We start from the raw sequence: 13062 nt of genomic DNA on the forward strand, positions 1-13062 counted from the left end.
TGGCTATATCCATCAAATGTACAGCACAGAAAGAGGCCATTTAGCCCAATTGGTCAATGCTCATCTTTATGCTCCTCATCAAACATTCCCAGGACAGGTATAGCATGGGGTTAGATACAGAGTAAAGCTCCCTCTACACTGTCCTCATCAAACACTCCCTGGACAGGTACAGCATGGGGTTAGATACAGAGTAAAGCTCCCTCTACACTGTCCCCATCAAACATTCCCAGGATAGGTACAGCATGGGGTTAGATACGGAGTAAAGCTCCCTCTACACTGTCCCCATCAAACATTCCCAGGACAGGTACAGCATGGGGTTAGATACAGAGTAAAGCTCCCTCTGCACTGTCCCCATCAAACACTCCCAGGGCAGGTACAGCACAGGGTTAGATACAGAGTAAAGCTCCCTCTACACTGCCCCCATCAAACACTCCCAGGACAGGTACTGCACGGGTTAGATACAGAGTAAAGCTCCCTCTACACTGTCCCCATCAAACACTCCCAGGACAGGTACAGCACGGGTTAGATACAGAGTAAAGCTCCCTCTACACTCTCCCCATCAAACACTCCCAGAAGAGGTACAGCACGGGGTTAGATACAGAGTAAAGCTCCCTCTATACTCTCCCCATCAAACACTCCCAGGACAGGTACAGCACGGGGTTAGATACAGAGTAAATTTTGGATCTCTCTCCATTTCACTCACTCATTTCACTGGAACCCAATGGAGGAAGCAGCTCCCTATCCTGTGTCCCTTCTACTGAGCATAAGCACTAACACTGATTTAAGATGCGCATTGAGGAACAGGAGTGTTCGGGATAGTCCCAGCATGGACCCACTCCATAATTCCTGGACTTCACTCAGGCTTCAGGAAAAGAGATTGAGAAAATTTCCTCACCTTGTGCAGGATCTTCACAGTTGCGGAGAGACCCAGTTTGATCAGAGTTTATATCACAGCATTGGAGAGATGGGTCAAGGTGCAAATGGTCACATGCTGCTGATGTTGGGTTTCTATTGGCTAAAAGTTTGATGCTGTTTGTCAATCTTAGGTAATAATAATTTGAGCAACACCCTCAGAAATAGAAGAACTCGGGGAATGTGTAACATATGTAGGGCCGTTAAACGGGATGGGGAAAGAGGGAATCATCTGTTTGAAAGGAGAAGTGCAGGGAAAGCTCAGGAGAGCTGAGAAAACAGGCTTAGAGAAATCAAACACACAGAAATCAAACACAACACCTCCAAATGTTCAAGAAAGTGAAATTAGTAGATTTAAGAATCAATAAGAAAGCAGCTGAGGACACAGGAGGGATTAGTAAAGGTGCACAAAGTGACCCTAGAGCATGTCTCTCCACAGAGGCTGCCTGACCTGCTGAGTATTTCCAGCATTTTCTGTTTTTATTTAAGTCAGGACATAGACCTTGGTGTACAGGGCACACGTTCAAAACCAGCAGATGATACAAATCCTGGGAGTTTTGTGAACCATAAGGAGGATAGTGTAGTACTTCAAAAGGATAGAGCCAAGTTGGTGGAATGGGTGGACAAGTAGCTGATGAAAATTAGTGCAGAGATGTGTGAAGTGCTTCATTTCGTTAGAAGAACATGAAGAGACAATATAAAATAAAGGGTACAATTCTAAAGGGGAGCAGGAGCTGAGGGACCAGGGTGTAAGGGTACATAAATCATTGAAGGTGACAGGACAGGTTGAGAGTACGGTTAATGAAGTATTTAGTGTCCTGGGCTTTTTTATTAGGGGCATAGAGTACAAGAGCAAGGAGGTTATGTTTAACTTATACAAAACACTGGTTTAGCTACAACGGGATTATTTTGTCCAGCTATGGGTGCCACACTTTAGGAAGGATGTGACAGTATTACAGAGAGTGCAGAAAAGATTCACAAGATGGCTTCATGAAGGGAAAACTTTTTCATGCAGCGAGTGTTTAGGGTCTGGAATGCACAGCCTGAGAGTCTGGCGGAGGGAGGTTCAATCATGGCTTTCAAAAGAGAATTTGATCATTATCTGAAGAGGAAAAAACTGCAGAGCTGTGGGGAGAAGACAGGCAGTGGCAGCAGGTGAATTGCTCTTGCTGAGAGCCAGCACAAACATGTCGGGCCGAAAGGCCTCCTTCGCTGCTGTGACCGTTCTATATTACGGGACCTTGGGCTTCATAAATAGAGGCATTGAGTACAAAAGTAGGGAGATTACACTGAACCTTTAGAAAGCCCTGGTTAGGCCACAACTTGAGTACTGCATCCAGTTCTGGTCACTTGGGAAGGGTGAGAGGGTCCCTGAGAGGGTGAGGAGGGGATTTACCAGAATGGTTCCAGGGATGAGGGATTTTAGTTACAAGGTGAGGTTAGAGAAGCTGGAACTGTCGGAGTGAAGGAGATTGAGGGGAGATTTGATAGGGGTGTACAAGATGATGACAGGTTTAGATAAGGTAAACAAGGGAAAACAGTTCCCATTGGCTACAAGGAGTAGGGGACACAGATTTAAGGTTTAGGGCAATAGATGCAGGGGCGATGTGAGGAAGAACTTTTTTAATGTCGTGAGTGGTAATGACCTGAAACTTGCTGCCTACGGGGAGATGAGATGATGTAAAGGAAATTGGATATACAGGAGAAGGAAATAAACTTGCAGAGCTACAGGGATCGAACGGGGAGTGGGACAAACTGGATTTCTCTGTGGAGAGCTAGCATATACTCGATGGATCGAATGGCGTCCTACTGTGCTATGTATTTTTTATTATTCGTTCATGGGATTTGAGCGTCACTGGCTAGGCCAGCATTTATTTCCCATCCCTAACTGCCCTATTCAGAGGGCATTTAAGAGTCAACCACATTGCTGTGGGTCTGGAGTCACATGTAGGCCAGACCAGGTGAGAATGACAGATTTCCTTCTCTAAAGGGCATTAGTGATCCAGATGGATTTTTACAAAAATCGGCAATGGTTTCATGGTTAGCATAAGACTTTTAATTCCAGATTTTTATTAAATTCAAATTCCACCATCTGCCTGGGTCCCAAGAGCATTACCCTGGGTCTCTGGACTGCCAGTCCAGTGACAATACCACTACACCATTACCTCCCTATATAACTCTCTGAGCCAAGTGACCTTCATCACACTCCTGAACAATATTCTCTGTATTTGTCATCACAATTCATTATCCTTCCTTGACCTATCTGTAACCTTTGACCTGGTCAACTAAGAACATAAGAAATAAGAGGAGCAGGCTATTCGGCCCCTCAAGCCTGCTCCGCTGTTCAATAAGATCATGGCTGATTGGATTGTGGCTTTAACTTCACTTTCCTCTTTGCCACCCCATAACCTTCAGTCCTTGTCAATCAAAACCTCTGTCTAACTCACCTTGGATATATTCAATGACCCAGTCTCCACTGCTCTCTCTAGAAGAGAATTCCACAGACTAAAGACCTTCTGAGAGAAAGAAAAATCCTCCTCATCTCCGCCTTAAATCAAGACCCCTTATTCTGAAACTGTGTCCCCAGGTCTAGATTTACCCACGAGGGGAAACATCCTCTCAGCATCGACTCTGTCAAGTACCTTCAGGATCTCAAATGTTTCTATAAATTCGCCTCTCATTCATCTAAATCCCACGGAATATAGGCCCAACCTACTAAACCTTTCCTCATCAGATAACCTCTTCATCCCAAGGATCAGCTTGGTGAACTTTTTCTGAACTGTCTCCAATGCAAGTTCCCCCAATGGAACCCAGCTCTCCCTCTCCACCACATTTTGTTTTGTTCATTCATGGGATGTTGACATCGCTGGCTGGGCCAGCATTTATTGCCCATCCCTAATTGCCCTTGTTCAGAGGGCAGTTAAGAGTCAACCACATTGCTGTGGGTCTGGAGTCACATGTAGGCCAGACCAGGTAAGGACATCAGATTTCCTTCCCTAAAGGGCATTAGTGAACCAGATGGGTTTTTACAACAATCGACAATGGTTTCATGGTCATCATTGGAGTTTTAATTCCAGATTTTTATTGAATTCAAATTCCACCATCTGCCGTGATGGGATTCAAACCTGGGTCCCCAGAGCATTACCCTGGGTCCAGTGACAATATCACTATGCCACCGCCTCCCCTTGACACCCCCATTGCCTTTGTGTTGTCACACTGCTTGTTCAATCATCCAGTATTGCATGAGCTACAATTTTCCGGAGTTCAACATTGGGAAGTCCAAAGTCATTGTCATCAGCCCCTGACACAAACTCTGTTCCCTCAGCAGTGACCCCCCAGCCCTCTCCACAACCATTGTTTCAAGTTGAGCTGGGTAGTTCCCAATCTCAGGAATATATTCAATGCAAAGCTCTTATCTTCTCCATCACAAATACCAGCTATTTCTAACTCTGTAACATCCTCAACTCTCCATCCCCACATCAACCTAACTCATCTGTGTCTTTGTCACCTCCAAGCTTGACTATTCCATTTCCCACCTTCAAAAACTAGGATCTTCGCATCCAAACACTCATTAAGTCCTGTTCACTAAACAGCCCTTTTTCAATAACATACCTTGGCTCCTAGCCTGACAAAGCCTCAATTTTAAAATTCTTATCCTTGTATTGAAATCTTTCCCTGGCCTCAGCCCTAAGAAATAGGAGCAGGAGTAGATCATTCGGCCCATCGAGCCTGCCCCACCATTCAGTACCATCATGGCTGACCTTCTGCCTCAACTCCATTTTCCCACCCACTCCCCATTTCCCTTAATTCCCTGAGAAACCAAAAATCTCTCTCTCCCAGTCTTAAATATACTCAACGATGGAGCATCCACAACCCTCCAGTGTAGAGAATTCCAAAGATTCACAACCCTTTGAGTGAAGTAATTTCTCCTCATCTCAGTCCTAAATGACCGGCCCCTTATCCTGAGACTGTGTCCCTGTGTTTTAGATTCCCTGACCAGTGGAAACAGCATCTGCCCTGTCAAACACTTTCAGAATTTGTAGCTTTCAACGAAATCACCTCTCATTCTTCTAAACTGCAGAGAATAGTGACTCAATTTACTGTGCACTTTTTTTTATTTCAATCACGTGGTGTGGGCTTCACTGGCTGGGCCAGCATTTATTGCCCATCCCTAGTTGCCCTTGGGAAGGTGGTGAGCTACAGGACAAACCTCTCCCAGGGACCAATTTACTGAACCTTCTCTGTACCTCTTCCAATGGAATTATATCCTTCTTTAGATATGGAACCCAAAACTGCACTCTCCAGATGTGGTTTCACAAAAGCCCTATAAAACACTAGCAAAATGTCTTTATTCCTGTTCTCCAATCCCCTTACAATAAAGGCCAACATGCCATTTGCCTTCCTAATTGCTTGCTGTAGCTGCATGCTAAGGGTAAGTGAGCAGAATGATATGTTTCTGGGCTAGTAATTCAGGGAATGTAAAAATTCTTTCAATAGACCTTTACCCGCTTTGACCAATGCATGTCTGCAGATTCATTAATTTATAACTGCTGTCTGAAATAGCCCAGCTAGCCACTCAGTTGTATCAGATCAAGAAGACAGCTCACCACCGCCATCTCAGGGCAACTAGGGATGGGCATTTAATGTTGGTCTTGCCAATGATGCCCACATTCTGAGATGTTTAAAAACAAAACTACTTGTGACCTTCTCCCAGTTTCCTCACTCCACCATTGATGGCAATGCCTCTTGTAATCTAGGCCCAATGCTTTGGAATTCTCTCCTCCCTCTTTGACCAAGCATTTAGTCAGCCCTCTCTCCTCCTTTGTCCCTGGTTCCCTTCACCCTCTCTGCAAAGAGCTGAAAGGTACTATTTGTTCTTAAATGTAAACGGCGTGGGCTGCCCACACTGGCTAGATTGTGTGAGAGACAAATACTCTATTACATAGGAACATAGGAAACAGGAACAGAGTAGGCCATTCAGCCCGTCACGGCTGCTCTCTCATTCACTTAGACAATGGCTGGTCTTGTACACTAATGCCATTTCCCCACCCTATCCGCATAACCTTTAATATCTTGAATATCCAGAAATCTATTGATCTAAGTCTTGAACATGCTGAATGACTGAGCCTCCACAACCCTCTAGGGTAGAGAATTCCAAAGATTCATCACCCTCTGAGTGAAGCAATCCCTCTTCATCTCAGTCCATCTCATAAACTTTGACCCTTGTTTGTGGTTTGTGTCCAGGGTGAAGATCACAGTGCTGGCACAGAGTGACCACCAGACTAAATACACCGTCTGTGTTAGAATGACCAACAAGTGTTAAACAAAAACAAAAATAAAATAAAAACTGTTAAACAATGCCAGGATCTAGATGAATTCTGGACAAGAGGTGAAGAGCACATGCAGGGTTCCACAATCTGTTCCATCTGTCAACCAGAGCCACAGAATGACACCTTCCCCCTCACTGCCTGACAGAAAGTGAGAGAAATACGTTGATAACCTGGTTGAATTTGACTATTATGGTCCGGGCAAAATGCAGTTTGGTTTTGGTGTGAGGTTTCCAATATTTCTGCCTTTAATTCTGATATTTAGATGAACTGGTTTGATTCTGCTCTTCATGTTGGGCTGTTTTATTGTACGTGACCTTTGGCCGACCCCGGTGTGAAGCCAGGTTTCATTCAGAGCAAAATGCAGCTGTTGCTTATTACACAACTCTCCGTCTTTTAACAGTTACCTCGTTGGGTCAAGATGTCCTTTCCCAATTGACAGTTTGTCAAAGAGAAGTTCTGTTCCTAAGCAGAAGTTTCTAAACTTGTGGCAGTTGTTACTCAATCCAATCCCAACCATTCATTCGAGAGAAGGTCAAAGGCTCAAGTCCCACTCCAGAGACTTGACTTTATAACCCAGGCTGACATTTCAGTGTTGTACTGAGGGGTGTGGAGGGCAGTAAGGAAGGAACATTGTTGGAGGGTCAGTACTGAGAGAGCACGCACTGTCAAAGAGGCAGTACTGAGGGAGTGCAGCACTGTCAGAGGGTCAGCACCGAGGGAGTGCTGCACTGCCGGAGGGTCAGTACTGAGTGCTGTACTGTTGGAGGGTCAGTATTGATGGAGCACTGCTATGTCAGAGGGTCAGCACTGAGGGAATGCTGCACTGTCAGAGGATGAATAATGAGGGAATCCTGCAATGTTGGAGGATCAATATTTAACTCAAAACCGACATCAGTAAAACAGTGAAGTTACGTGAAACATGTGGTGTACCAATATTCTCGACATCTGGAGCATTGTGAACAGTCCCTGCTCCAGATTGGGGAATGGTAAATTAATGTTTTTTTTCTTAATTCATGGGATGTGGGCTTCACTGGCTGGGCCAGCATTTATTGACCATCCCTAATTGCCCTTGAGAAGGTGGTGGTGAGCTGCCTTCTTGAACTGCTGCAGCCCATATGGTGTAGGTACACCCACAGTGCTGTTAGGGAGGGAGTTCCAGGATTTTGACCCAGCGACAGTGAAGAAACGGCGATATATTTCCAAGTCAGGATGGTGAGTGACTTTCAGGGGAACTTCCAGGTGGTGATGTCCCCATCTATCTGCTGCCCTTGTCCTTCTAAATATTAGAAGTCACGGGTTTGGAAGGTGCTGTCGAAGGAGCCTTGGTGAATTCCTGCAGTGCATCTTGTAGATGGTACACACTGCTGCTACTGTGCGTCGGTGGTGGAGGGACTGAATGTTTGTGGATGTGGAGCCAATCAAACGAGCTGCTTTGTCCTGGATGGTGTTGAGCTTCTTGAGTGTTGTGGGAGCTGCACTCATCCAGGCAAGTGGGGAGTATTCCATCACACTCCTGACTTGTGCCTTGTAAATGGTGGACAGGCTTTGGGGAGTCAGGAAGTGAGTTACTCGTTGCAGGATTCCCAGCCTCTGACCTCTTGTTGTAGCCACAGTATTTATATGGCTAGTCCAGTTCAGTTTCTAGTCAATGGTAACCCCCAGGATGTTGATAGTGGGAGATTCAGCGATAGTAATGTCATTGAACATCAAGGGGCAATGGTTAGATTCTGACACTTGTGTGGCGTGAATGTTCCTTGCCAATGGTCAGTTCAAACCTGGATATTGTCCAGGTCTTGCTGCATTTGGACATGGTCTGCTTCAGTATCTGAGGAGTCGCGAATGGTGCTGAACATTGTGCAATCATCAGCAAACATCCCCACTTCTGACCTTATGACAGAAGGAAGGTCATTGATGAAGCAGCTGAAGATGGTTGGGCTGAGGACACTACCCTGAGGAACTCCTGCAGTGATATCCTGGAACTGAGATGATTGACCTTCAACAACCACAACTATCTTCCTATGTGCTAGGTATGACTCCAACTAGAAGAGAGAGTTTTCCCCCTGATTCCCATGGACTCCAGTTTTGCTGGGGCTCCTTGATGCCACACTCGGTCAAATGTTGCCTCATTGTCCTGGGCAGTCACTCTCACCTCACCTTGGGAGTTCAGCTCTTTTGTCCATGTTTGAGCCAAGGCTGGAATGAGGTCAGGAGCTGAGTGGCCCTGGCAGAACCCAAACTGGGCATCAGTGAGCAGGTTATTGCAAAGCAAGTGCCCCTAGATAGAACTGTTGAGGACCCTTTCCATTACTTTACTGATGATGGAGAGTAGACTGATGGGGCGATAATTGTCCGGGTTGGATTTGTCCTGCTTTTAGTGTACAGGACATACCTGGGCAATTTTCCACATAGCCGGGTAGATGCCAGTGTTGTAGCTGTACTGGAACAGCTTGGCTAGGGGCACGGCAAGTTCTGGAGCACTAGTCTTCAGTACTATTGCCGAAATATTGTCAGGGCCTATAGACTTTGCAGTATCCAGTGCCTTCAGTCGTTTCACGTGGAGTGAATTTTTAATAAAATTAATTTACAAGTTATGGGCTTCTCTGGCCCAGCATTTATTGCCCATCCCTAGTTGCCTTTGAGGAGGTGGTGATGAGCTGCCTTCTTGAACCGCTGCTGTCCCTGTGGTGGAGGTACACCCACAGTGCTGTTAGGGAGGGAGTTCCAGGGTTTTGACCCAGTCACAGTGAAGGAACCATAGAACCATAGCACACTACAGCACAGAAAAACAGGCCATTCGGCCCTACTAGTCTGTGCCGAAATATTATTCCGCTAGTCCCATTGACCTGCACCAAGTCCATAACCCTCCAGACCTCTCCCATCCATGTATCTATCTAATTTATTCTTAAAACTTAAGAGTGAGCCTGCATTTACCACGTCAGATGGTAGCTCGTTCCACACTCTCACCACTCTCTGAGTGAAGAAGTTCCCCCTAATGTTCCCCCTAAACCTTTCTCCTTTCACCCTAAAGCCATGTCCTCTCATGTTTATTTCTCCTAATCTAAGTGGAAAGAGCCTACTCGCATTTACTCTGTCTATACCCCTCATAATTTTGTAAACTTCTATCATATCTCCCCTCATTCTTCTACGCTCCAAAGAATAAAGTCCTAACCTGTTTAATCTTTCCCTGTAACTCAACTCCTTAAGACCCGGCAACATCCTAGTAAATCTTCTCTGCACTCTCTCAATCTTACTGATATCCTTCCTGTAGTTAGGTGACCAGAACTGCACACGATACTCCAAAGTTGGCCTCACCAATGTCTTATACAACCTCACCATAACATCCCAACTCCTATACTCAATACTTTGATTTATGAAGGCCAGTATGCCAAAAGCTTTCTTTACAACCTTGTCTGCCTGTGACGCCACTTTCAGGGAATTATGTATCTGAACTCCCAGATCCCTTTGTTCCTCCGCACTCCTCAGTGCCCTACCATTTACTGTGTATGTCCTACCTTGGTTTGACCTTCCAAAATGTAACACCTCACACTTTTCCGCATTAAATTCCATCTGCCATTTTCTGGCCCATTTTTCCAGTTGGTCCAGATCTCTCTGCAAGCTTTGAAAGCCTTCCTCGCTGTCCACAACGCCTCCAATCTTAGTGTCATCAGCAAACTTGCTGATCCAATTCACCACATTATCATCCAAATCATTGATATAGACAACAAACAACAATGGTCCCAGCACAGATCCCTGAGGCACACCACTAGTCACAGACCTCCAGTCTGAGAAGCAATCATCCACTACCACGCTCTGTCTTCCCCCACACAACCAATTTCGAATCCAGTTTACAACCTCTCCATGGATACCAAGTGTCTGAACCTTCTGAACTAACCTCCCATGTGGGACCTTGTCAAAGGCCTTACTAAAGTCCATGTAGACAACATCCACAGCCTTTCCTTCATCTACTTTCTTGGTAACCTCCTCGAAAAACTCTACAAGGTTCATTAAACATGACCTACCTCGCACAAAGCCATGCTGACTATCCTTAATCAGCCCTTGGCTGTCCAAATAATTATATATCCGATCTCTGAGATATATTTCCAAGTCAGGATGGTGAGCACATCCTGAGTGGAGCACAGCCAGAGTGATTCGGAATTTGGTGCAAAGCGGGTATTCGGTACGTAGGGGACGAGGTGCTCTTTGCATTTTTTCCTTGCTATCCAACTTCTATAATCTTTAGAGCGTGCTGCAGCATGAGACGCTACAAGGGAAAGGAATCACTGGTAAGCAGTGGGTAAGGTATTTACTACTTTAATCGCTTATAGTTTAAGGTCTTTTTGTGGTTTACAGTTTGTATATTCGACAGTAACGAGGATCAGGAAAGTAGGGCCCTAGAGTAATTGACTTAAAAGGTTTAATTTAAAGGGATAAGTCATGGCAGGAGCGCTCAAAGCCGTGGTGTGCTCCTCGTGCTCCATGTGGGAAGCCGGGAACATTTCCAGTGCCCGGGACCAGCATGTGTGCAGGAAGTGTGTCCAGCTGCAGCTCCTGGAAGCTCGGGTTTCAGAGCTGGAACGGTGGCTGGGGACACTGTGGAGCATCCGTGAGTCTGAGAGCATCGTGGACAGCACGTTTAGAGAGGTGGTCACACCGCAGATACAGGGACTTGAGGAAGGAAGGGAATGGGTGACCACCAGGCAGTCCAAGAGAAACAGGCAGGTAATTCAGGAGTCCCATGGGGTCCCGCTCGCAAATCAGTATTCCATTCTGGAGGCTGATGTGGGCGCTGGTTCCTCCAGGGAGTGCGGACAGAGCCAAGCTTCTGGCACCATGAGCAGCCTGTCTGTACAGGAGAGGAGGAAGGGAGGAAGAGCAATAGTAATAGAGGATTCTATAGTCAGGGGAACAGATAGGCGTTTCTGTGGCCGTCAATGTGACTCCAGGATGGTGTGTTGCCTCCCTGGTGCCAGGGTCCGGGATGTCACTGAACGGCTGCAGGGCATCCTGAAGGGGGAGGGTGATAAGGCAGAGGTTATGGTACATGTTGGTACCAATGACATAGTTAGAAAGAGGGATGAGGTTTTGCATCAAGAATTCAGGGAGTTAGGCAGTAGACTAAAAAGCAAGACCTCTCAGGTTGTAATCTCTGGATTGCTCCCAGTTCCACGTGCTAGTGAGCTCAGAAATAGGAGAATAGTGCAGATGAATAGGTGGCTTAAGAGTTGGTGCAGGAGAATGGCTATTAGATTCCTGGATCACTGGGACCATTTCTGGGGAAGGTGGGACCTACATCTGAACCAGAGCGGGACTAACATCCTTGCGAGTGTGTTTGCTAGTGCTGTTGGGAGGAGTTTAAACTAATTCGGCAGGGGGAAGAGACTAGAATGTTAGCAGAATAGGGACACATCATAAAAAGTAAAACAATCAAGTCAGAGGGAGGACAGCTGCAATAAGCTTCAAGGGAGTAAGGCAAGGCTGGATGGCCTCTACTTTAATGCCAGGAGTATTACAGGTAAAACGGATGAGTTAAGGGTGAGGATTGAAACGTGAAATTGTGATATAGTAGCCATCACTGAGATGTGATTGAGGGATAGGCTGGATTGGCAGCTCAACATTATAGAATCTTCAGGCGAGACAGGGGATGGGGTAAAAGAGGAAGAGGCGTTTCATTATTAGTTAAGGAGTCAGTTACTGCATTAAGGAGAGATGATATCTTGGAGGGGGCATCGAATGAAGCTTTGTGGGTAGAGTTTAGGAATAAAAAAGGGGAAACCACATTATTGGGTGTTTATTATAGACCCCCAGATAGTCAGCGGGAAATTGAGGAGAAATATGTGCACAATTTGTGGAGTTGTGTAAAAACAATAACAATAGGGTAATTATATTATGTGATTTCAACTTTCCCAACATTAATTGGTATAGGCATAGTGTTAAGGGCTTGGATGGAGTGGATTTCTTGAAGTCTGTACAGGAGAACATTTTAAGTCAATACGTAGAGGGTCCAACAAGTGACGGCGCAGTGCTGGACCTAATTCTGGGGAATGAAGCCAGACAGGTGGCTGAGGTGGTGGTGGGGGAGCATTTTAGTAATAGTGACCATAACATGGTACAATTTAAGGTTGTTATAGACAAACATATCGACAAGTTGCAAAAAAATGTTTTGGATTGGGGGAGAGCGGATTTTAGTAAAATAAGGCAGGATCTGGCCAAGGTAGACTGGGAACAGCTACTTGTGGGTAAATCTACAGAGGAACAGTGGGGGGTGTTCAAACAGGAAATGGGGAAGGTACAGGCTCAACATGTTCCCTCTAGGGTGATAGGAAGGAGTAACGAGCCCAGAGAACCATGGATGACCAGGGATATCCAGGTTACAATGAGAAGGAAAAGAGAGGCATTTAGCAGGTACAAGGGAAGCAAAGCAGCAGAGGCATTAGTGGAGTACAAACAGTGCAGTGTGAAGCTTAAGAAAGCAATGAGGAGAGCAAAGAGGGGATATGAGAAAACTCTGGCTGGTAAAAATAGGGAAAATCCCAAGATATTCTATAAGTATATCAATGGGAAGGGGATAACCAGGGAAAGAGTAGGGCCCATAAGGAACCAAGGGGGCAATTTATGGGTGGAGCCAGAGGACATCGGTAGAGTGTTCAATGAATACTTCACGTCCGTCTTCACCCAAGAGAATGAGGATGAAGGTATTGGTCTCGGGGAGAGAGACTGCGAGTTCTTAAGCAAATTGATATAGGGAATGACAAGGTATTGGAGGTGTTGGCAGGCTTAAAAGTGGACAAATCTCCAGGTCCAGATGATTTGTGCCCCAGAC

Source organism: Cetorhinus maximus, chromosome 3 (genome assembly GCF_964194155.1).
Source record: "Cetorhinus maximus chromosome 3, sCetMax3.hap1.1, whole genome shotgun sequence".
NCBI classification, from domain to species: domain Eukaryota; kingdom Metazoa; phylum Chordata; class Chondrichthyes; order Lamniformes; family Cetorhinidae; genus Cetorhinus; species Cetorhinus maximus.